The following is a 24,988-nucleotide window of genomic DNA, read 5'->3' as shown; positions in this document are numbered from 1 at the left end:
TCCGAGAAATGCCAGATGGCTCTAGTTTGCCTTCCGAGTCCAATGTTGGAGCAAGGTAAACATTATCATTCCTCTGCAAAGTTCACTGCATCTGAATGAGATGCTGCTTGTGCATTATATTATGGTTGCAGGTAGGGAAACATGGAAATAAGAGACGCACAAAGCTTGTATAACAAACTCAAAGGGTTATTGAATCGAATCTAACACTGTATTGCAGATAACATGTATTTTGTGGCAAACAGAGATGAAAGGAGTCGTGTGTTGCGTTAAGGAGGCCCAGTGTGGGTGTGTGGCTGGCGGTGATTGCCACATTGTTGTTGAAGAAAAAAATCCCGTCAGCATAATCCAGCTGTGTGAAGTTCATTAATTGCATTTAAGAATCCAGCTGAATCAGAACTTGCTTTCCTCAGCTCTTACGATACAAAGGCTCTGTCGCCACAAAGGTTACTGTATTACCATTTCTGTTTTACATTTACCTTTACTGTGAATTAGTTTAAAATAAATTCAGCATGTGGAATTTTCCAACGAGACTTTGAGAGTTTCAGACAGCAACTATTTGCGTTCTTGAATAAAATGGTCAATCAAAAAAATAAAATGAAATGGTAATCATATTGTGGACAGAAAGATGATATTTTATGCAAAAGAAAATGGAAAATGTGCCATATCCTTACTTCCTGGGACAACAAATTTGATCTTTTATCGCTCTTTTGATGTACCTTTATATGTTTTATTAATTTTTTTTTGTGGTTTTTATAATATAACATTGCAATATGCTAACAAAATTCTATTACGATGCCCCCTGACTGGAACAAAACCCTTTTGTCAGTCTTTCTTGTTTCTGATTCCCAGAATGAAACTTTTAGAAATGCATCTAAGATAGCCTCTGCAGCTTTAGCTCTCAGAAAAATAAACGATTAAAACTGAAGGTCACTTGCGCCCCTGTTTAATAACTACTCAGAGTACTTTAGTGAGTGTCCTTTTGCCCTGACTGCCAATAAATACTCAAGGACCAGGAAAGGTTTACCCTTTCTCATTTTCAAGGAATGGCTTCCTTTTCAAAGAATATAATGCAGGGAAATCTCTTTTGCATAGCCTTTATCAAAGTTGAATAGTCGGGTCTGGTACAAACAAAGAAAGCTGTTGACAGAGCACAATTCATACATATAAAGTCATCCATACTTCTACCATGTACTTTGTGTTTAGAGATCTTTAGTCTTCAAAGCTTATGTCACTAAAACGAGTCTTTTATCTTAAACATCCGGCAGAAAGTCCGTAATCTGGTCATAGTGTAGCACTATCCTATCGCTTTTTGCCACTGGGTGGATGTCGCTCAATCATTTGAGATTATCAATATGGGGGGCACGGTGTTTGTGTCGTGGATTCAATTGTCTTCAATGCCACGCTTAATTCAGGTATTTCAGGAATATCTGCCTCTCCTAGTTTTTTTTTCTCCCCAAACCCTTTTTTCCCCTCTGCCTTGTTGCAGGAGGCAGCTTGCCATGCATTTCACGTTCATCCTCAAGTTCAGCCGTTGCTATGGTGGTTGCTAGGGATTTAGCCGAGAGTGACGTGACAGGTCCAAATGTTGAAGGTGTCCTCTTTCAGAAGGCGATAGAGGAGGAATGAGCAATCACCTCAGAGTGATTCTCATTTATCTTTTGAAATATTGGAAGTGATTTCAAAAAGAAAACACAGACACAGCACACCGGAGCTGTAATTAAAAGGGGCAGTCCATGGACGATTGCGGGAAATGCACCTTTTCTCTTTCATGCTTGTTCATTCAGTTCCCCATCTACAGCATTTTCATTCTACTAACGTTTTTACTTTGGTCCATTTATTAAAAATAAATACACCCAGTAATGGTCCCCCCTCCAGTTAATATTAACACTTCAGTGGAACCTTGATTTCACGACTTGGTGGAGGTGTTATGTACTGGAATAATCAGGATGGAAGTGGAACCCAAAAATGTATTTCAAGACTGAATCTTCTTTTGGCAAAAAAAATGTTTTTATTTACAAAAAGGCTCAAGACCGACAAAGTACAAATGTAATCGCTGGTACACAGAGCCAGAGCGTGGATAACAAAAAAATCTTGCATAAAGCAAATAATAATGATACAATGTAAATAGCTTGTCAAAAGGACATGGAAATCCAATTACAAGAAGAATACAAAAGAAACAACACTATGACTATGAAACGTAACTACTAATACAATAAGAACGAACTAAGATTGTGACAAAAACAGAGAACAAGATCATGAGCATCTAGAGAATTGCACATGGTACGTGAGACATGAGCAGGGTGATTAATCCGAAAAAGACATGGCATCTTGGAAGTCCTTAAATACACAGCTTATTATGGTTGGAAGCAGGTGTGCCGGCTGGAGGGAAAGGCCCTCCTCTGCCACCTGCTGGAGACACACAAAAACAAAACCATGACAGGAAGGGGTTGTCCATTATTGTCACAGTTCCAGAAGAATCATGAACAGAATCGGATCCCACAAACGAAAACAAGGATAAAATGATTAACGCAAATTTTTACGAAAGACAAACACCAGAACAACAGAATGCAACGTAAAATGATGGTAACAAAGAACTAGGATAGAATGAGACAAAAAAAATGCTTGCAATATGCAAGGAAAAATAACATGTTACGAAAGGACAAGGAAAAGATCATATGAAACAAAATACATGGGATGACAAAACAGGACTTGAGAGCAAATTACAGAAATACAAAATATGGTGAGAGAACTACAAAGCAAGGTCACAGACGTCTAGAAAAAAAACAAGCACTGGGTACGAGAGTCGTGAGCAAGGCTGAATTATCCGACAAGCAGCTGTCAGCTTGGCAGTCCTTATAAAAGGCGGGTGATGATGATCATGATGTGGTGCAGCCCTGGAAGAGACACCCTCCAATCCTGCATACGAACAGACTTCCTCCTTGAGCACTAACAACTTGTATTGTTTGACTCCATTTCACCAATCAAATGGCAGCACACTTTCGTTTTCCTTGAACTGTTAAAATGACTCGTAAATGGAGGACTGAATGGCGTACGACTCATGTTTACATTTCGGGCTGCCAATAACAATGGCTTGTTCGGCATTGCTTGTCTGTGTCTGACCAAACATGGGAATTTCAGCCAACTTCTAACTTGGTGGGGTGGGAGGAAACTTGCCTTAGGTTGCAGATGTTTTTCGTTGCTGTTTTGGCTATGCTTAACCATATTTTATGGTCATAATTAACTGTCAAACGGGCATCTTATGGGGGAAAGAATGTACTGCACCTCCTGTCACTCTCTCTCATTCTCTCTTCCGCACACATGCATACAAACGTGACAGTTGTTTTGCAAATACCATAAAACTTAGCTACCAAATATTAGAGGTAATGGTGAGTCACATTTCTGCAAGTCTCAAGTTAATGAAACAAAAAGTCGCCGCCGAATTTCAAGCAAGTTGAGTTAAATCATTACATAATTTAAGTCGTCCGTTATGTCATCCGATCTTGCTCAGTCAGAATATATACTGACTTGCGACAGCGGACATAACACTATGGCCACCGCGCGCCTGTCGGTGCTACGTCGGTCGCAGCAACTATCAAGCAACAAGCTTCGGCTGGCTACTGCTGCGACTATTCGCAGTATATTGGTGTCACAAGAATGCTAGGATGGTAACGCGCATGTAATATCGTACAGATGTGCATAGCGTTGTGACACGCAGTCTTGGAGTACGCGAAGTGTTTGCACATGTATGGGTACGTTTGGCTGCTAATGAGGATTATATGATCCTGGTGTTATCCCTCCTCCTACGGAGAGCAGGACAGGTCGTGACTGTTGTTTGTGCCTGCACACTGAACAGCAGCTTGACCCTTTTTGGAGTCCTTCGAGGTGTTGGTGGCGAGTGCTCATGCTGGGGGACTTCAAAGGTGAAGTGGGCACCAGCAGTGAGACCTGCAAGGAGGATTGAAAGGAAAGACCCCCTCCTACCAAACCAGAAGCTGAGTGGTGTTCTGTTATTTAACATCACGGACTGTTCTTGACGAACACGTTTGGGCAGCATGTTTCTCCTCTGTGGCCTAAACAAATTCCAAATTCCTTTTATACTTTTATAATTTTCCATCTCCTTCTCGTGGACATTGCGATGCATCTTTGGGGTTGTGACCAGCACTGGTCCAATGATGAGGACAGAATGTCTTTTGCTAACACTTCACTTGAGTTAGGCCAGGGGTGTCAAACTCATTTTTGTCGCAGGCCACATTGTAGTTACGGTTTAACTTGGAGGGTCGTTATGAATTTTGGGAACCATATAAATGTTTAATCATCTCCACATATTACATACACAGCACACAACAAATTGATGAATAACTAATTTCTAAAATCAGAAGTCAAGAATAATGACTGTTATTGTGGATTACATATGACAATTTGAAACTGTGGTTCAGACTTTAGCAAGCATCGTGGAACTTGACATGCTTGATTTGCTTTCGCGGGCCACATACAATGATGTGGCGGGCCAGATATGGCCCCCGGGCTTTGACTTTGACACCTGTGTTAGACTATCGCTGAATCAGTTGACGATGTCATTGATACCACCCCATCGGTTGTGGCTAGTTTGTATGGTTTCAACATAATCAGGCCTTATTTTGTCCCTTCACCTCCGATTTGTCCCCGGGTTACCAGCGTCTAGAAGAAGAAGAGATAGTCCAGTGGCTCATATAGGCTGTTTCAAGGCAGCTGACATGAGTTCAGTACACATACGAAGGTTTTAGGAAAACCAGTGTCCTCATAAAAACCCAACCCTCAAGTGTAATCATAATCCAGAAGCAGCAACAACAAGTGACTCAGCAGTCCATTCTGATGCCATGCTAGATGTGATTCGTGGTTAATACTCTGGGCATGTGATTATACGCAGCCCAGGTGATAGAGTGAACATATTTTTAGTTGGCGATGTGCGCGCCGAACGTCACACAGTTATGTCATTGCACAAAACGAAATCAACACACATTAGGCAGTGCCATCATTAGACATGTTCTATTGTCAAATGAAGTTTCAAAACATAAGATCATTTTGCTCATTTTAAAATGACAGAAGTAAAAAAAGTACAGTTTTCCCCGTCTATGCAGAAAACTTGATTTTTGGCCACACGCTCAGTGTCTTCGGACAAGAATTTGTGTGGGGGCAAAACACCGAGACACTTTTTGACAATATGTGTGTATGTGTTCACATGGCCCAAGTCTGCTGAAATCAATGACAGCCTAACAATCATGCCCACGACCCATTTGAAGAGCTCAAGGCCTGGGAGAGAAAGACCTGCCCTTCCTCCTGCTTGCTCTTCTTACTGCCTTTCTCTGTCTTTCCTCCCATAGCTGCAGCAGCCATCACACAACCTCCGGTAGCATTTTGAGTCCAGAGAAAAGAAACCCTGAAACCCGGATCAATAACTTAAGTCTTGTCTTCCTAATTGCTCATTGGTCGACGCATCTGTAAGTGCATGTTTCCACAGCGTAATCTTCGTCTTTACCTCCATTTCGAAAGACTTTCGACCCAGTGTTATCCTGTCTCTCCCTGCCTCGTTCTCGCCTCCATTCATCTCTGTTTGCAACGGGGGGTAGGGGGGGGGCTGACTTTTGACAAGGATCTGTTCAGTTATCTCGATGGGATGAGACCGCAATGAGATGCGACTGTCTTGGCGCAGGCCCGTGACTTCCAGGCTCCTCAGGTAAATATACAGGTTTAATGACGAGCGGGGGAGATTAGCTAGTTAAACTCGGGGGGCAATTTCGCTGAGCGCCAAGAAATTAGCTGGTCTCGTCTGGCTTTCTCTGCCCGGCTTATTGTATGATCTAATGCAGACACACTTTATGAGTGTGGAACATGGCGTACGGGGAGGGCAGTATTGATTGTGCTCATTGTGAATTATGTGAATAGATAAAAGTGTGAGCGTGCATATATATTAGCCAATTATGAGCCCAGGTACTAATGTAAAAATTCTGCTGAATAAATATGAAATATGCTTCTATCAGCATCCAACTTGTGTCTCCTCGACACCAGTCATTTGAGATGATAATTGGGATGGCGTGTTTGCCTTTTTTCTTGATGAGACGAGATATTGCGGTCGCTCCCCGCCGCCCGGATTTAAATGCGTATTGATCAGGAACAGTCTCAGGAGCTCAAATCAAAACAGCAGTGCCGCCTCTCCACAGTTGCATATCGTTGTGCCTTGGTTTTTCCACGTCATATTTTCATGAAATCTCACAACCCACTGCCCTAAAAACGCCCATTCTTGTGTCACTTAAAACGGCACATTTGCTTGTATTTCTTCCCGTCTCCTTTGTCCATTATTAATGTGCTAATGTCAGGATTTAAATGAAGTATTGATCAGTTGGGGAGAATAGAGAGAGAGGGAGCGATTGTGAGGCAAACACAGCAAGACCAGGGTTATCGTGTGGATCGCACACAGAAAGAGCGCGCTAACGGGCGAGACACGTTTTAAGTGAATCCGCAAAATAGATTTTTGCATAATCTTTTTATCGTAATTCAGGAATAAGCACCACGCTCTTTGATCTGACTTGGAGACAACAATGATGCTTTTAACAGGACGGAAATGGAAAAGGTCTCCATTTTTGTCTTGTTTTTTTTTAATTCAGGATTTGTATTCATTTCATGGGATACTTTCCAAGCCTGTATGCTGATTGCTGAAAACGTTTTGCCTTGTTTAAGTCTCCATTTTGGTCGATGGACGCCGCAGCCTCGGACACACTGGGCAAAGGGTCTAAGTAAAGCCGAATCGGGGTCTGCTTGCTATTCTCTTGCTACCATCCTTTTTCCGTTTTCCCTCCCGTCTCTCTCTCTCTCTCTCTCTCTCTCTCTCTCTCTCTCTTTCACATCACCTTTGGCTCGCTCTCTCCTCCTTCCATCCCATCCTCTCATGTGATTGAGTAGAGCATCATTGTGTTAATTAGTAGCCTTTTTATAGTTGTTGACTCACGGACTGGGTCGGCAGCTAAATGTCGTATAGCTCGCCATGGACAAAAATGTTGCTCATAGCTAAGGTGATTAAATATAACTGTTGTGCAGTTATTTGAGTTACTCAAGATTTGAATACAATATTTAAGTACTCCATAACTGAATGAGACATCGCAGTCTTTGTCTTCATCTTTCATTTCATGAAGTTATTCAGATCATAGACACAAATTTACTGTTCATCGGCATCTTCTACAGTCTTTCTGATGCAAAACAAGCAGTCCAGGCCTGTCCTTAATATAGTGCCCTTTCCTTATCTCCAAATATTTGCACTGTAGAATGTAGAAGTCTGTGCACATCTACAGTCTGTGAGGATGTTGTCTGCAGAGAGCGGATCGGTTTGGTGGATTGATTTTCCTCCTCCTCTTGCCTCCCTGCCTCTTTTTGTGCTTCAATAGTTGGACATCCAAGAGAAAGGATGTCTCAGCACCATTCTGAAGAATGGAACATAGTTGATTGCAGCTTTACCAACGAGAGCTTCTGAGCCAGGCCACCAGGTCCAGGAATTCCACAGGCAGGTACAGTCCTCTCTGCAAGGCCCGGCCGGGGTGCATCCAATGGGCCTCAAAATCATCACGTTTCATATTCCCATCTTGATCAAATGTGTGCTGAGCATCAAATAATTTTTTGTTTTGTATTTCTGTCCTAAAGTTAGTTAATGTTCACTGAACATGCTTTTGATAGACAAGATGCATCCATGGCAGTGACGTGTGCGTTTTTGGTACACTCGCACAATCTAATGAGATGTGATACAAATTTCTGCCTTTACAAAGACGATGCAATGAATTGTTGGTTTGAAACTGTCAGAGTGTTTTCTGATGCTGAGTTTATTCATTATTGTACTGGTGGTTTGGTTTATAACTGCACTGCAGTCACAACATATACATGTATGGGCTTTTGTATTTCATTAGTTTGCCTTAAATATATTTGGTTGCCTCATTTAGCAGCATGAGAGTGGTGAAATATTGAATCTGCGAATAATTAGATTGTCTAGGCCAATAGTTGTGATTGGATGTAGGTAGTATTCAGCAAGACTGATTCGATACTTATGTGGCCAGAGATTTACATACATTATAAACCTGTGATTCATTTCATGATTACATTATTATTAAAAGATTATTTTATTGATGTAAACTTTATTGAGCCAAATAAGGCAATTGAAAACAGATATTCATTTCCAATACTGACCTGAGTGGGTCAAACAAAACGAATTAAAACAAAAGCAAGTAAAACTATGAACAACAAACGGTGAACTTTGACATAGTTATCTAAAATCACATGATCACATCAGAGCACATGGGTGACTAAAATTTCAACAAGCCAAACAAAAACAAAGAAAGATGTTCAGTGGTTATGAACAGTATCACTCACTAATTAATGATGGTACGGGATGCATAAGCGGAGTTTTGTTATGTTTCATAGGGTGGGCGGCGGTATGTATTGTGAGTAGAGAAAAGGAAAAGTTTGAATTTTACTACTATGTTTTGGCCACTATTTGATAACCGTTTCACACACACACACAAAACAAAAACTGTTGCATTATCTATTATCGTTTACTTTTTATAATATGCATAAATCATCAAATAGTTTGACTGAAACATTTTCCTCATCAAGTAATTTCTGCCCCCTCTTCCAATGCCGCAATTAGATAACGGAGTAGTATGCGCATATTATTTTACTTTGTTTTTAAAACATGCTTGAGCATCACAGGGGGAGAAGAAAAGAGCTTATTTTGTTCCAACATGCCTCTGTAAAATGCCATACTTTGATCCTTCCACATTTTACAGCACACTACTGTATGGATGCTTATTTGTATTTCTCCAGAAACTACCATGATGTGCTGGGAGGTGTCGTCACAGAGGCCTCAGAGAACAGAGAAGTCAAAAGTGCTTCTGGGCACAGTAAACATGAAAGCTTCCTTTTTGGCACGATAAAGTTTGAACTGATGTGTGTGGGTGTCACAACTTATTGTAGCGCTTGAGACAAGGTTCAACCGTGTGATCTTGAGTCCATCTGGTCGGTATTAACATCACGCGGGTTGGGAAGTGTCTTCTGAGGGACACTTGTTTTATAGCTACAACGTGCACCATCCTAAATATTTTTGGATGGATTTTACCTGATGCTCATAAAGCTTAAAAATATAAATATAAAATATAAAAATAATTTGGCTGTATTTTTTCTTTTTTTAACGCTGTTTGCTTTGCACACCTTCATGTGCATTTTAACATCATTGTTTGCACTGCGCTCCATGGAAAATACATTACTTGCAGACCTAACCGTTTATGATTTGACTTGTCAGACAAAAAAATAAATAGAAGATCATCTGGGAGCTCGCGGTGCAGCCCCATCTGTCTGCCATGTGTTATACATATTTCTTTCTAAGCTTGTTTCGTTCTTTACTCCAAGTGTAGCAGTGGTGCTACAGGCAACATGTAGCGCAGGACAGAACTCGAATTGGAAAGCACCAAAGTGGTGACGAGGAATCTTAGCCAATGTACGCGTTAACACACTGGCACAATATTATTTACTATGTTTTCTTTAGCTGACACCTTGCTGCATCATCTATATCGAGATACATTTTTTAGGTCTATAGAGCACACATATAGCCGCTATACAATCCCTGGACACTTCATTAGGTAGACATGCAGAGTACAATGAATCCCAATACAAGAGCTGGATCAAAATATTGGCCTTTGATTAAATGTCACAGAAGTATTAATAGTTAACATTTTGGTTGTCACTAATATTTTCGTGGTGAGAGTAAACCACAGCATTGGCCCTTTCACTGTTGTGACAGCCGAGTGTAATTTTATGCACCCATCCATTTTCTATATCGTACTTGTCCTCACGGGACTGTACATTTTTTTAAACTTAACACAACTTCCAAAAGAACTTCATTCTTATCGCAACGTCACAACAGTGGCAGCACTGTACACACAAAAAAATGAAATAATAATAATAATAATAATACAAGCTTGAGGAGTCAAACTATTAATACATTATTTAGACTACATAAATTTACCATACACTACATAAATATTCTATGATAAAAAAAATTATATCTATATAAAACAATAAAATGAAATTAAAATATAAACAAAACACACTAAAAACACATTCATAAAAATAAATACTAAAAAATAAAGTACAATAGTATTGTTATATAGGTATATATTATAAGTATTATAAAGGGCAATTTTCATTTAAAAAAATACTTTACAATTGTTTTTTCTTTCCTCAGGGATGGAACAAATTAATGCCATTTCCATTCATTTCAATTTGGAAAGATGATTTGATGAGTGTTTCAACTTATGAGCATGGATATGGAATGAATTGAAACTTTTATCTCAAGTCACCATTATGTACATAATTCTAATTAACTCCTGTTTGTTATTTTTCCAGGCTTGAAACCATCCATCCATTTTAATGCTCTTTATTTCCGGACCGTGGGGCAAAGCTGGAGAAAAACCCAACATCAGGCAAACTTGCAACAGAAAGACCGAAATGATGTGCTTCTTGATGTGAGGTAAGTGTTTAATTGCCACGTGTCTGCACCATGAAATGAGAATTTAGTAGCAACGGGCAATGGGGATGCAAAAAAACAACAACTGTCATTTGTGCTTCAAACACCTCTGAAAACCCCTGAACATGTTCAAAATTTCCTTGCGACAAGAAAAGTACAGAGAAACATCTGGAGAACGTTCGCCCCTCAGAGGGATACGGGCCTGAGGGCACCCCTAGTAGCCAGTCCAACTGCTCGTTACTTGAAGTCACCACAAAAGAAAGAAAATAACATATGACTCGGTCCATAGTCTTGACCTGGATGAATTTGCTTGAATAATCCAAAGTACTACTTACGCCGTTCAGTACAACATTGTGGAATGTTGCAAGGCATGTCATGTGTTTTGTATTTTATGAATGTCTCTTGAAGGGGCATAATTTTTGTCGTGAGTGCCTCGATGAAGAGGAAAACACCCTAAAATCCCTAATACTTGGGTGATCATTGTAATATTTTCAGAGGTTGATGTGAACATCGAGTAGAGATGTCAACGTATATTTTGGTGACAGTCGATCGCAGTTTTGGCACATTAGGTGACGTTTAGATTCCTACATTATGGGTAAGAGAAGGAAAGTTTCTCGCTGAAGTGTTAAGTCAAATCAAAAAGGCCCGATGTCTGAGGAGAAAATGAAAGACTAGCTGAGTGAGGTGTACGTGAAATGACCGGATGGTTTTTCCCACGCCTGGATGGGGGTTGATCCAAAAATAATCTGAATACATTGTTAAATCCTTAAATAAAGTACTACCGAACTCAGTTTTGCTCCTGTTTGCTTTCTAAAAACATACGCTCGCGTGCATGCATGCAACCGCAATTTTATTTTTTAAAGCTAGCATACATTTTACCATGCCTGCGTCCAATAATGCAAATAGCACCCATAGCTGACACTGCGCCTTTAAATACGGTGCGCCGTATGGTTGTGAAAATACGGTAGTTGCCCCCCTCCCCCCGTACCTCTCTGCCACGGTGTCATGTAGTACAACCAGCAGCAACGTGTCAACACCAGCAGAAACTGATTATTTTTTATTTTATGTGCTTGTAAAGTGCAACATTTTTCAGTGGCAATGGATTAAAATCATGGCCGTCGCCGAGAGTAATAATTACACACAGAGGATACAAAAATCAGGACGCGTCACATGTTTAAGTATTTTTTTTTTCTGAAAAGGTTCTCATGGGCTTGATTGGAGCTTCTTGCCAAATGGATTGCTTCAGGTGTGAATAATTGCAAGTGCTATGTGCAAGCAAAGTCCAGCAAATGCTGTCCTGATGCTGGTGGCCTGTCGAAAAGCCTGACTTTCAGGACCGAATGATTGCGAATAAAACATGTGATTGAGAGGAGAGGAGAGTGAGAACCATAAACAAGCAGGATTGTGCCCTTTAATTTCACCGTCTCCAGAGAATTGCTTTTGCTGTGCCTCAGAGTGAGTCCTACACACAAGCCGTTTAGTTGTCTGCTCAAGGACTGAAATTTAATTTAGCCGCTGTGTTGTCAGTGTGCGTGGGTGTGTGTGCACAAAATGCATCTGTGTGTGTGTGTGTGTGTGTGTCTCAGTCTTTGTTTGCATGAGTCAGTTTGGAGCATGTAACTTGGTTTGCATGAACTGTAACTGCTTTTTGTTTTGTTTGTTTCATGGAGTCTTTTTGTGTGCAAGCGGCATTGTGTGTTTTCTTATTCTCTTGTGACTTAATCATTTTTCATGGGTTGTTACAATACTGTCTCACACTGCCGATGCACAGCAATGTTTGTTTGCACGCTACTCTGCTCTGTTGCTTTTGGACTTTAATGTTCCTTCTACATTTGAGCACTTGATATATGATCATTTTGCTAACCTGTAAGCTTACAAAAAAAAAATGTCCCTTTTGTGCTGTTGGCATTGATAGTTTGTTGTCGAACTTTGGGCGGTAATCTGTGTATGCTAATTTCATGTTGAAAAATACAGCTGACTTGTTCCGGAGTTGTTGCCTTGGTTTTTCACAATGGTTTGTAAGTTTTTTTGTGTGTGTTTATAGTACAGGTTCCTGATGAAAGCCTGGAGCATAGGCATATATCAGAGCTCCCGCACTAATAAAAGGCCAGCAAGCTGTGCTCTTCTCCTTCTGGGAACTGCACCGCTTTTTTTTTTTTTTAACACAGCTTGTCTGACAGAAAGATAAAGTACCCGCCCAATTAGAAGAATATTTGGCCACATACCTCCCGACAGCAATTCTAGGTATTTATTTTCCATGCCATTTGATCAGGAATTCTCACTATTTTTACAGGGAGTTTTCTTATCGCCGCGCCTTGGCTATGCACATGTTAATGTGGTCCCCATCACTTTAACCCTGATGCAGGATAAAGAAACATGCCTGGTATTATTTTGGTGTCTTTCTTCTTTTTCCGTCATCGGGTTGGGCTGCACCCATGTTGTGTTTTGGCATGAGTTTGAGAGCGAGGCAGTGTTTGTTTTACATTTCACTCTGCATGAAGGGATTCATGCTGTTTCTGCGTGCGTGTGTGTGTGTGTGTGTGTGTGTGCGCGCACGCGTGCGTGCATTTGCGTTGATGTCATGGTAGTTGCCCATGTCATCTATCTATGCCTCAGAGATGTGTGCATGAGCATATACTTATATGCTATATAGTCCCCCGTATCTGTTTAGGAATACTGCAGATGTTTTTTCTACCCTTTTTTCCAGAGAGTGCATTAAAATTAAATCCTCTCTTGTTGTTGTGAAAAGAGGCACACGTAAAAAATAATTGGCTAGAGGAGAGAACAAAGGGCCGGCTCCTCTCTTCTTCCTGCACACCCCAGCCAGGCATTAATACCAAGCGTGCCGTATTGTTCCGCTGTCTGCAGCCATCCCCCTAGCCAGACACTCAGCTCTGGAGAAGTCACTTTTAATGTCTGATAATCAAGGTGAATTTTCAAAAAGCTGCCATTTTCAAATGATGGTGTATACATTTTGTGGAGATTGGAGTTCAGGAGCAGAGAGCTCCACTCACAGGCTTGGGGCCAGCTTTGCAAAGTGAAAGAGAGACATCTAACGTTCACAGCATGAACTGCAGAGGGATTCTGGCTCCGTGGGGGCCAGCTGCAAAGAATACCGCCTAGCATTTCCCTGCACTGTAATTACAATATGATGTGTCTGCTTTGGTTCTTTGTAACGACCTCACTGATTAACTGTACAATGTGGACAATATTGCGGCCTATCTGCATGTATCTCTTTTGTCTCCGCACAGAAAAGAGCATGACTGGGGAACCAGGCAGCCAGCAGCAGAGCAGTAGAGCGCCATTTCCCCGCCATAGGCCACAGACTCATCTTCTCCTCGCTCCTCCCACTGCCCCCCCCCCGCACCCCCACCTCACGGTATGATTATTTCTCCTCCGCTCCACCGCCCCATTATATTCCAGGTCCGCAGTTATTCCACTCTGTTGTCATTTTTCATGGTATGTATTTCCCCATGTGCAGCAATGCGCATTTGCTCCGAGCCTGTGCAATATGTTAAGGATGCGGAAATATGCAGTGTGCAGAATGTAATGAGTGTATATTTATTTTCTTTGAGGAAAAAGGGGAGACTCTCCATGTATCTTAACAAACATGACTGCTGTGCCTGCACTCACCTGCAAGGTTTTCTACTCACCCGGGAAACCAAATTATAAATCTGAGGCAGAGGCACTTGTTTTTTCGTGCCGTGACTACTAAGATCTTGCCTGGTATTTCGGGGGGGATATATATTTGGCTTGTACAAATAATCCAGGTGTTTTGTTTCTTCAGTACACTGTATGTGGCATTTGAGATGGACAGTTCTACAAGCAGTATTTTCATTTTTGTGTGGTGTGCTGTCATATATGTTGCTTTCTGTACTCCCTATACGGTGGCAAATGGCAGCACCCATCCATCCATCTGACCATCAATTCTCAATGCCCTAGAGAAATCATAATCTGTAGCAGTTTCTGGTATGTGCGATATGTGCAGCCACAAAGTGAAGTATTTCTAAAGCAGCATTTTTGTATGGGGAATTTGTGTCCCTTACGGCGGTTATCAAGGAATAAACCTTGATCTTAGATGTTGTTGATGTTAAGGAACTATGACATGCATTGTCGTTGCATGAAAATCTCTATATTTTAGGGAGGAGCTAAGCTTAGTTGAGGCATCTCTTTTAGGGTGTGGGGTGATGCATCAAATGGGCTCTTGTACAGGGCGCCGATCACCGACACCGATCAAAGTGTTCAGTTTTGACACACATGGCTTGACAGGAAAAGTATTATCCATCCATCAATTTTATACTGATTGTCCTGGCTCTGGTCGCAGCGAGCTGGAGCCTATCACAGGTGACTTTGGCTCTGCAACCTGGACTGGTCACCAGTCAGTCGCAGCACACAATATACAGACAGACAAACATTTACTCTTATTTTTGCACCGTGACCGAATAGGCAGAAAATCGACGCTGCCTGTACCGCAGTGAGGCAAATGTACCGCTACACCAGCGAGGTATTGATGTAACAGTACAATGAAATGTATTGAACAGTCACATTTTGCTTCAAATTAAGGGAGACATTTTCAAAACACCTCTCACCAGACATTAATTAAAGTCCAAACTGAACGCTATTTGCCGTGGTAAGCTTGTGGAAATTGCACTTGAATCGGACCTTAGTAGACTGTGCAAGTGTGACAAATGTGAATGGATTTAGACAGCAACCTCGTAAAATAGAGCAATAGGATTTCAAATAAATGTGTAAGTCAGGCAGCATTTGCAACTAGATTAAAAAAGAAAAAAAGAAAGAAACGTCTATTCACTAACTTTATTTGTGTGTTGCAGAGAAAAGAAGAGTATCGAAACTATCGATTATGAAACAACATTACACAATTCAAAAAACATTTCCAATACTTTTTAAGTAGTTCTTTTTACTCTTTGGAAGTGTTCAGATGAATGATTGCATCTTCAATAGAGCACATATGGAGCGGCTGTAACAAAGCTCAAATAATACTGTACCTCCTCCGAGTTTGAAGGTGCCGCCGGCAGGGTTCCTGTCATGTCTGTGTAAATACTGTCAAACAACAACATGGAACTCAATTTTCATCCTTTTGTGTTGATTCATAAAAATGTGCAAAAGTGAATTCATCTCCACGCACAGAGCGTGGGCTGGTACCCCAGCATTTGCACCTGCTACACCTGCTATCCTGCCTTGATGTAACATTGTTTATGAATATCTTGCCTTCAGTGTGATTGCATAATAATCGAGCAAATCAAATGTGTGAACGCTGTATTTGTTCCCAATTGCAGAGATTGTGTTATTTTTCCCTGAGTGGTTGGAGGGCATGCTTTCAAAGTGTTCATCTCAGCTGTGGTGCGGAACGAAGACAGGAAAGAGCCACAGGCAGTCTGATGTAAGGATGTAACGAGAGCGAAGACGGTGTGACTGATGTGGCTCGCTGCCAGGCTGGGCACTGCGCCCACGAGGAGGCAACACCGACTGTGGCAAAGAGACACACAGACAGTAGCGGGCCCCAAATCCCAAGTGTATGGGAAGAGGCTGATTGGCAGGAGTGGTTTTGTCGTAATTTGCATGTGATGTGGTCAGGTTAGGATGCAGTCAGTGAGCAGTGAGGACCTCGGTGGAAAATGACAATCAATGTTTATGCCACCATCTCAGTGCTGTTTATGGGTCATTACAGAAATGGAGGAAGATGTAGGCACCATTTTTTTGGACAATGTACCCTTTATTTGATCATCTTTTCTTATGGTTGCAAGGCACATGAAGCAGCCTCGACCCCGAGGCACCTGATAATTTCATGACACAAAGTAGTCAATCATCTTAAAAATATGTCAATAGCATCCCCGTCACTATTTAGGGTCACACACGGGCGTACGATTGGGAGCCGCTAAGTGGTCTACAATTGCATGTTACATACACAGATGAGTCCATTATCTGAAATTGGAGATATTCCAGTTTATGTGCCAATGTCATAAACAAACTCCAGCAAGTCTAATTTCTGTTTCCGCAGTGTTCAAGCACAGCATAATCATGTGTGTGTTCCGTATCGCCCTGTTTTGATGCAAGGAACCGATGCCGCGAAGATTGGCCGGAAAAACACTACGTTCAATCCCGCAATCGCACACAAAGGCGTAAACGCCGTGCAACACCCATTTTTACCAGCGCAAAGGATTGCAAATTATCAAAAGAAAGAAAAATCTACCCAGGCACACAGACTGCGCTTTGCGCTAGACTTGTGCCCGGACCAAAAATGCCCCCAATGTTTTTCATTTCAAGCATTTTGTGTGGCAGAAAGGATAGAGCTGCAATTAACACAACTAATTTAATAAGACACCTGAAAAAAAATGATGGCCCTCCAAAACCCGCAAGAAAAAAAAAACTAAAAAGGATTTGAATGTTTGATTTCATTTCAACCACTGCTCCGCTAGCCATATAAAAGGTGTCATGTTGGGATAGATTTGTTTAAAAAAAAAAAAAAAAGTAAAATAAGACCTCTTTTTTTTCTCCTTAAATGAACCCTTCATGGGAGAGATAGGTCACATTGATCGTGCAATATGCCGGGGTTTGTCAATCATTTGTTGTTGGGGGTTTTATATAATATGGATGTGAGCTTTCCATTTTTTTCCAAGGTATTTTGTTTTATGTACACTGTCAACGCTCTTACACGTTTTGAAAGGTGCTGTATAAATAGGGTGCTACTTTTATCTCAATAGCGATGTCAGCGATTATGCTACATAAAATCATGTACATGTCATAAAAGCAAGTTACATTTTATTTTAATACTAATTTAACGTTACTGTTATGACGGTAATAGAGTTGCAAACCAATTTTGATGTCAGAGTTTTGGGTGAAGCGTCCATGCTAGCTAGCTGTGTTAGCTGCCATGCTAACTGATGAAGGGAAAAATGTAGCTGTATATGAAAAGAAATCATTTATATAAAGGTCTTTTTCTGATCATATGAGTAACATGGTTACAGTTATTATACCTGAAAAACATGAAGAATACAAGTGAGGGCTTGCCGTAGGTCTACCGATAGAAACACCAATTTGACGGAGCAGGGATTATTTGAAATTTCATGGGCAGACAGAAAATGTCCTGCGTATTTTGGAATGACCCTTCTTTAAATTCGAAGTATGCCCTTTAATTATTTGCACCTTATTTTTCCGGGCTCTTGTTTCTTTGTGTCCTGCTTGAGTAAATACTTATTGGACGCAACACAAATGTTATCTTTTTGCTTCATGTGCATTTACATAATGTTTGCCTTTCAACATACGTATTATTGTTTGCGCACTCTTTCAATGTGTTGTTAAAATATTCCAGACTCCCCTCAGCATAGTTATGCGTTGTAGACAGGCCGTCAGGATAAAATAAATAGTCTGGAGTTAATTATGGAAAGCCAGCTCCGGCTTTGCCCTGGTGATTTATGGAGTGCGTGCATGCATTCTTCAATGCATTTTTCTTCATTTATTTTAAATCAGTCTTTCGGTTAATTTCTCCACAAACATCTTCATAATGTAAAAGAGGGTTTAGTTAATGAGCCCACTGAGGTGAAACGAAAAGGCAGTACAAGGTATTTTCCAGGTCCCAGTCGCAATAAATATATAAAAGCATAGATCGAATACAACCTTACCCAGGACAACATCAAATTCTGATTTCCAGACACAATCAAATTGTTATAATCATGAAATATTAATTATCTATGCAGGCAGTATTTTAAGTATCATACAAATAAATGTAAAAATAAGTTGCATTATAAAAATGATATTCATACAATTAAATCTCAAGCTTTAATGTAAGGCAGGGGTGTCAAACTCATTTTTGTTGCAGGCCACATTTGAGTTACCGTTTCCATTGGAGGGCCGTTATTACTGAAACCATATGAACAAGTCAAAAGTAACGGTTTATTCACCAAATGTTTAAGTGACTGTAATGAGGGGTTTGGTAACAAGAAAATGCTTACAGTATCACTCTTCTTTATTAGAAATGAGAATTTGAAATTTTGGTACAGATTTTAGCAAGCATCATGAAAGTTGACTTCTTTGATTTGCTTTCGTGGGCCACATAAAATGATGTGGCGGGCCAGATCTGGCCCCCGGGCCTTTAGTTTGACACCTGTGATGTAAGGCGTACAAGTGAAAAGGGAGGATTGCTGAAATCTAGATAACCTCAATGCAGCATGCTTTTTAACATTCTAAATTGTCATCCAAGTATAAAATAGAAGCTTTGACAGGTATAAAAAAAAAACTTCAAAAAGCAGTGTGTTCTTTATCATATTGTCTGGCAAACAAGTTGAAAGAATGTTTACTTTGAGGTCTGGAGATATGAGTGACCACACCTTCCGAGCTTTTTCACATATGTGCTGTTGTTCAATTTGATTATGTGGTTACTGTATTTTTTTTAATACAGTAAAATATTATGGAGTGCTATTTTTGTCAATAATTAAAAAAATATAAAAAATGTTTCTACACATATCAGCAATTCGCTACACTTGGACTCACTTGTTTTTTGTGCTCAGTCCAATTTAATATAAAAGTCTTGCTTTGGTGCCGTGTTGTAGCATCCTGGTGGCAAGAAACTACTGTACTTTGAAGCGAGTTTAGGAGCTTCTTGTCCTGCTTTTCTGCCATCTTGTGGCCTCTTGGTTTCCTGGAACTACACGAAAGTACGTCAAGAAGCTTCATCTACTGCTTGCCGCCATCTAATATAAACCTTCGCTATAACCTTCGATTTCCGCTTGCCTGTTTACGACACGGCTGAGTCCCTCCTTCTTACAAATAGCCAGGAAACATTTTAGAGCCTTCCTTGTGTTTTTGTAACTGAAGTCTCCCAACATGATGAATTAATGCGGGGATTTCTCAATATTCTGAGGTCACAGATGCAATAAAACAAAGATGACAGCAATGACTAAGCAGCGTAATTGTCAAATAGAAATCCATAAGCAAACTTGCCGTTGCCTTCTACAACAAAACATTGCATCCATTTTTAACAAAACAGCCCCACTAAAATGTATCAAACCTTATTCATGTTCACTTGATGTCTTAAAAAAACATCCAGACTTGTAATCTTGAGGCAAAATAATACTGCAACGCTCCTGTTTTCACGCTATTTTTAACACTTTGAACTAATTAGTAAGGTGTGAAAATCTAGGCAAAAAAGAAAAAAAAACAGACGATGTGAAGAAAAACTAATACTGTAGTATCAAATGGTGGGAAATAAACAAAATCACCACATTTGGGCATGCTGGGTTTCTGGCCGACAATACTATATTTTCACCAGGCTAAGCAGAAGGTCTTGTTGTGCTCTGTCTGGCTAACACAATGCAGGGTCACTAATTGGCATCCTCACACCCACCATTACTTCCATTTTTATCTGGTTCACAGAGAGTTTACAGAGTGTCATTCGCTACGACTGTCTAATTCACACACATCACACCACTCACAAATTAAGCCCATAATTCACATTCATAGTCACAGAGTGACTGAATTCGCCATTGTTTTGTGACCAATGTCCTTACGGTTACAGAAGCCATTAAAAAAAAAAGAAAAAAAAAAGTGTTGTTCCTTTCCATCGCTGTTCGCTACCTGCTTCCTTTGCATCATTATTTTTTTCCCCGTGTACCCAGTGGCAGACAGAATTACACAGTGAAACCTATAGTGAGCAGAATTACGTCTTTTGCTAATGATAACCTAAAGCAGAATGTGCGTGTGCCTAACTTGATGATAAACGGCAGTGGAGATTTGTTGCTCTCTCGAGGCACGGGGAGGCTTCTGGCTCACGGACTAGAAAACACCTCGTATGATTAGAAGCCTTTCATCCATCGTTTCACCCCCTTTCAAATTAAACCTATACCTCTTCTGTGTTGGTTATGCGCCGCCAATTAGCATGAAGTGTGGTTATCTCATTGCTGCGAGGGTCTAGCGTGGGCTCGAGGAAGCAAGGCTGTGCGTAAACACGGTGGTCAGCTCGCACCAGCCTCTCCCCATTAGGGCCATCCGCTCGCAACTCTTTGCATCAGGATGCTCTCATTTGCCGCCTTCGCGTACGGCCATTTATCTCCCTTTCCTCGTTTCACTCTCGCCTTGCTCTCTTTTTAATTTCCCTTTCACAAACAGATCTGGCATTAAGCAGCCAAGCATGACTAGCTGCAATGTGTCTCTCTCCTCGAGGAGCGAAGCAATGATTTAATTCCTCTTCCTTCTCCGTCTCTGCGGTCTCCTCTCCCTGCTCATGCACACATCATTACACACCAAGGTCTCATTTTCATCTCCCTGTGAGGGCACAGGCAGGACTTTAAGTAGTCGCCACGCCACGGCCATTGCCGACAATCAATACCTGTGGTCAGGACGGAGCACGCGAGACTTCCTAAATAGGCCCTGAAGGTCCGGTCATAAAACAACTTAGAGGCCTTACATGCAACGCCATAAGTCACCTTTTTTACTTTCTTTCCCATGACAGAATGAGCTGGGCTGAAAGCAACATGGGTCGGTCACCCATTGAGCCGGGAAGATCATAATTAAGGGGTCAAATACACAATCCAGCAATTTCTGTGTTCACTCAAAAAGAGTGAACTCCTTCTAACTTGATATTTCATTTATTTATTTTAATCTTTGCTTGCCTGAAGTACGTGACGCCTGTGTAATATCCACTAACAGTCCACCGCACCTTAGTTTGAGAGACATTGTGCTGTTTATTCTGACACACCAGAGAGATTATTCCACAAAATATTCTTGCATAGTTATAATAAAACGTGATTGCAAAATAGCAGCCACTTGGAAGGTGTTGGGAAGACTCTTCAGTCTGACGCATCCATTACCCATAACCTTCAAGCATTCAGTGTTCTACTGCTATTATTTTAAATGAAGAAATGCTACCCTCGGGGCGTTTCTAAGACGTGAACTTTCGAGGTCCTCAGCTGTGGATCTTTTTTTTTTTTTTAACTTAGAGTGCACTAATTTAGAGTCACAAGTTTTACAATGGAGTGCTTCAACAGAAAGTCGTTTCCATTGAAGGTCATTTTAGTTTCTTGACAAGATGCTTACAAGAAAAATTCCATCCATTCATCCTCTTGTGAACCAAAAAAAATCCAGATACATACACTGCATGGTGGCAGTGAACTCAACTCAGTTCACTTGACAACAAGCGGCAGTTTGGCAGATAGTAAACACGTTTCCAAGAAAGAGGCTTCAAGCTGTTTTCGCCCAGTTGAACTTTCTTTTCCAACTACTTATAAAACAGAGAATTACAGGTTGCCATTATTGCAGCTTACTAAGTCACTTATAAAAATCGTATTCGTGTGTGCCTCTTTGTCTGTATTAGCTAGTTTTGAAATCAGAGGCCAGTAAAAACTGTGAGTTCATATCTTATTACATTTATTTTAAAATGGGTAGTGGTTTAAAAAAAGCTTGCTCTGAATGTTTCTAAAATGAACGACAATATGCAATTTTGGTATTTCATCAAGATTATTGTTGCACATAATTTGCTTTCGCAGGCCACGTAAAATGAAGTGGCGGGCCGGGTCTGGCCCCTGCGCCATGAATTTGAGACCTGTGCTCGAAGTGATGAGAGTCGAAAAACGGTAATGTGACTGAACTCGGTTGACATGCAAATGAAAGCCAGAGGAATCATCAGGTGAAGTTTTTCATGCGGGTAGTTTCCGATTTAGTTTTTAAATTGTAAATCCGGAATAAGTGATGTATGGGGTAGCACAGGGTTAGCCTGTGGCTTGTTGACAGAGACAGAACAATAAGCATGTTTCTCATCTTGCTACGCCTCCAGCCGGCCTGAAGCCTACATTAAACAAACCGATAGCGAGTACTTTAATTACCTTTGCATTCACACGCTCTCGCGTTCTGCCATTTCCCACTTTGCTTGTGCAAATGGGGCGGGGGGTTAAAAAAAAACGATAGAAGGTAGAGAAGCATAATTACTTATTTTACTGGAGTGCAGCAGAATGCTTGTTGGCGAATGACTCTAATTCCAAATGGTTAACAAGATTTTTCTTTTTAATAGCGCCGAATCCACATGATGGCGAATGGCTCTCTTATTTGGAGCCTTAATAGCTTTTCATACGTTGCATTTGCAATAAGCAGTAAGATGGGGAATTAATATTGCACACTGTGTTATGATGCAAATAGCGGCCAGATAGGAGAGCTGTACCTTCATGCTGGCGCATACGATATATTTGCTGTCACGTCATTACTGATGGGAAAGAGTGCCCCAACAGTATGTGTTGCCATTAACTTTTGATTGGCTTTCCATAAATTGGATTTTGTTATTCCGAATGTAACTATTGATGAGGAATCTTACTGGTTCATATGGAGGACAAAAGTGTTGGTGTTTTATGCCTCGTTTCCACAGTTTGCACAATAATAACATGCATTTGTGGCACACTTTCATTCAAATGCAAACATCCAAGTATGCAGGAGAACTGTAGATCACATTTTTTTTCTACATCTGACACCAAACCTTGCCATACTACAGTTCACGGGTTTTGCACTGAGTCGACTTTGATTCGAATGTAGCATAATCCCAATTTTGTGAAGTATTTTCACTTAGTTTAGAGTTTGCTGTTAAGCATCCCCTTGTCCAAATGGTGAGCAAATGGCCAAAGTTGAACAAACTGCTTGGTCACAGCAAGAGAAACATTCAAGCTGAGTCTGTGGATGGATCAACATGGCAACCTTTTCAAACTTTACCCCCCCCCCCCCCCCTCTCCGTTTTACCTGTCACACTGGTAATTGTCTCTGGTCCTATCTGCATATCTGTAGGGGGAAAATATGATGGTTATTATAAGACACAATATAAATGAACCAAACACCGGCAGATAAGTACAAAGGAATTGGAAGGGGGTGACTGCTTCCATCAGGGTGGAATATTAACGCAGCGAATCTTTTTCAGGTACTGATGAAGCTTGTTCTCCTTGTATTCCTGCTCATTGTGTGCAAGAGTTACTTTAATGAGTGAGTCAGAGTTTCAAGTTGATTTTAATTGGGTCACCCTCTCATTTCTACTCTTGTGCCTGTGCCGTGTCTGTTGAACTCTTGATTAATTAGAGCTACAAAAATGGTGACATTGCCAAAGATATTTTAATATGTGCTCTTCCTCTATTTCCATTGATGTTCTCCTTTTAGAAGCATTGATAACAAGCAATGAGAGGACATGGGACATGTAATTAGGGATGGGAATTGCAGAGTAGACTAGATCATGATCTGATTGCCAAAATTGGGATTGCGAAATAAATTATTGAAGAAAATCTGTAGGTAGACCTTGAGTCTTTATCAAAGCAGCAGCATTGTAGGTTATTTTTAAGCTGTACATGGATAGCATAAACAGAAATGTGTAATATTTTTACAGGGGACTCATTTCCATCTGTCCATTTTCTTTACCACTTTTTTTTTTTGGTCTTATTCGGACCACTTTTTTTTTGTCTTATTCAAGGTGACTCATCTCAGCAGTATGGCGGCGCCCGAGTGCCCTGTATTGACTCGCCGCCAATGCCGCCACTGGCCATCAGACCATTTTGTTCAAAAAGTGACAGCAATGTACACGTCTATCATATGTGAATCCGTGTTGTGACCCAGTGACAATACTGAGCCTTGAATCATTTTCCCCACTGAGTCCATGTCAATTCCCCCTCATATGCATTAGATGAATGTATTATTACAGACAAATCCTCAATGGATTCCGTAAAACCCCCCCAATCCCTATCACGGTGCGAGGCGGACCGATTTTTAGTTGATGGATGTGTTATTCTGACGGTTCACCTCCTTTATCTTCCCTCCCAGATTACCACCTCCTCATGCGTACGCTCACAAGCACACAACCACTGCTCGTCGCCCCCTGGAGGGCTCCTGTGTTTTCAAAGTAAAGACCAGTTAGAGAATAGCCCCAGGCACCTGAATACCAAAGTGCACTGTGTTACATATTAGAAGGCTCTCTACAAGTCAGGAACGTAAACACTCTCAATAGCTCATCTCTCCTCCCAAGAATACCCCAAATACCTCAAAAACATTGGGGAGAGAGGCGATATGGAACAGATAGTCTGTGGGGACTTGACCACATTAAGAAGCACTCTTTGAGATGTTCCGATCATCAGACTGTGGTATGAGAGTAAAGCCCGTTTTAATATTTTATTAGGAAAATGTCAGAAAATGTTTTTCCAAGGTGCTCCATTAAGACGAAAGTAACACCATTTTGGAATGTCTTTGTGAATTAAATTGCTATTCAAATGTTTTAAAATATACTTTCAAACCCCTATACTATGGGCAAAAAGTTGAGCTGATAAATTTATAGTACCACCTTATAATAAAGCTATCCTTTTTTAGGCGTTGTGGGGTTGTTGTTTTTTTTAATTTTACAAGTCATAATATTATACAGAGAGTAGCAAAGTTAGTTAAAAATGTTAAATGACAGTAAAATCATTCCTTGTACATTTAATT

At 40.7% G+C, this 24,988-nt stretch overlaps 1 long non-coding RNA gene across 6 annotated transcripts in view; it reads left to right on the top strand.

Annotated features, from left to right (window-relative positions):
- Window positions 1-24,988, top strand: part of LOC147207575 (uncharacterized) — a 141,752-nt gene that overhangs the window by 73,047 nt on the left and 43,717 nt on the right. For 5 of the 6 annotated variants that reach the window (XR_015100433.1, XR_015100430.1, XR_015100429.1 and 2 more), the window contains exons 3-5: window positions 7,416-7,535; window positions 10,420-10,543; window positions 13,792-13,919. This is a non-coding gene — a long non-coding RNA (uncharacterized LOC147207575). The remainder of the gene's footprint in view (window positions 1-7,415; window positions 7,536-10,419; window positions 10,544-13,791; window positions 13,920-24,988) is intronic. The other variant, XR_015100432.1, reaches the window with a different exon arrangement.

This window comes from Hippocampus guttulatus, chromosome 3 (genome assembly GCF_054856545.1).
Source record: "Hippocampus guttulatus isolate MCC_2025c chromosome 3, RoL_Hgut_1.0, whole genome shotgun sequence".
Taxonomy (NCBI): domain Eukaryota; kingdom Metazoa; phylum Chordata; class Actinopteri; order Syngnathiformes; family Syngnathidae; genus Hippocampus; species Hippocampus guttulatus.
Note: the sequence above shows the minus strand (reverse complement) of the source record. Positions and strands in the feature narration are given on the sequence as shown.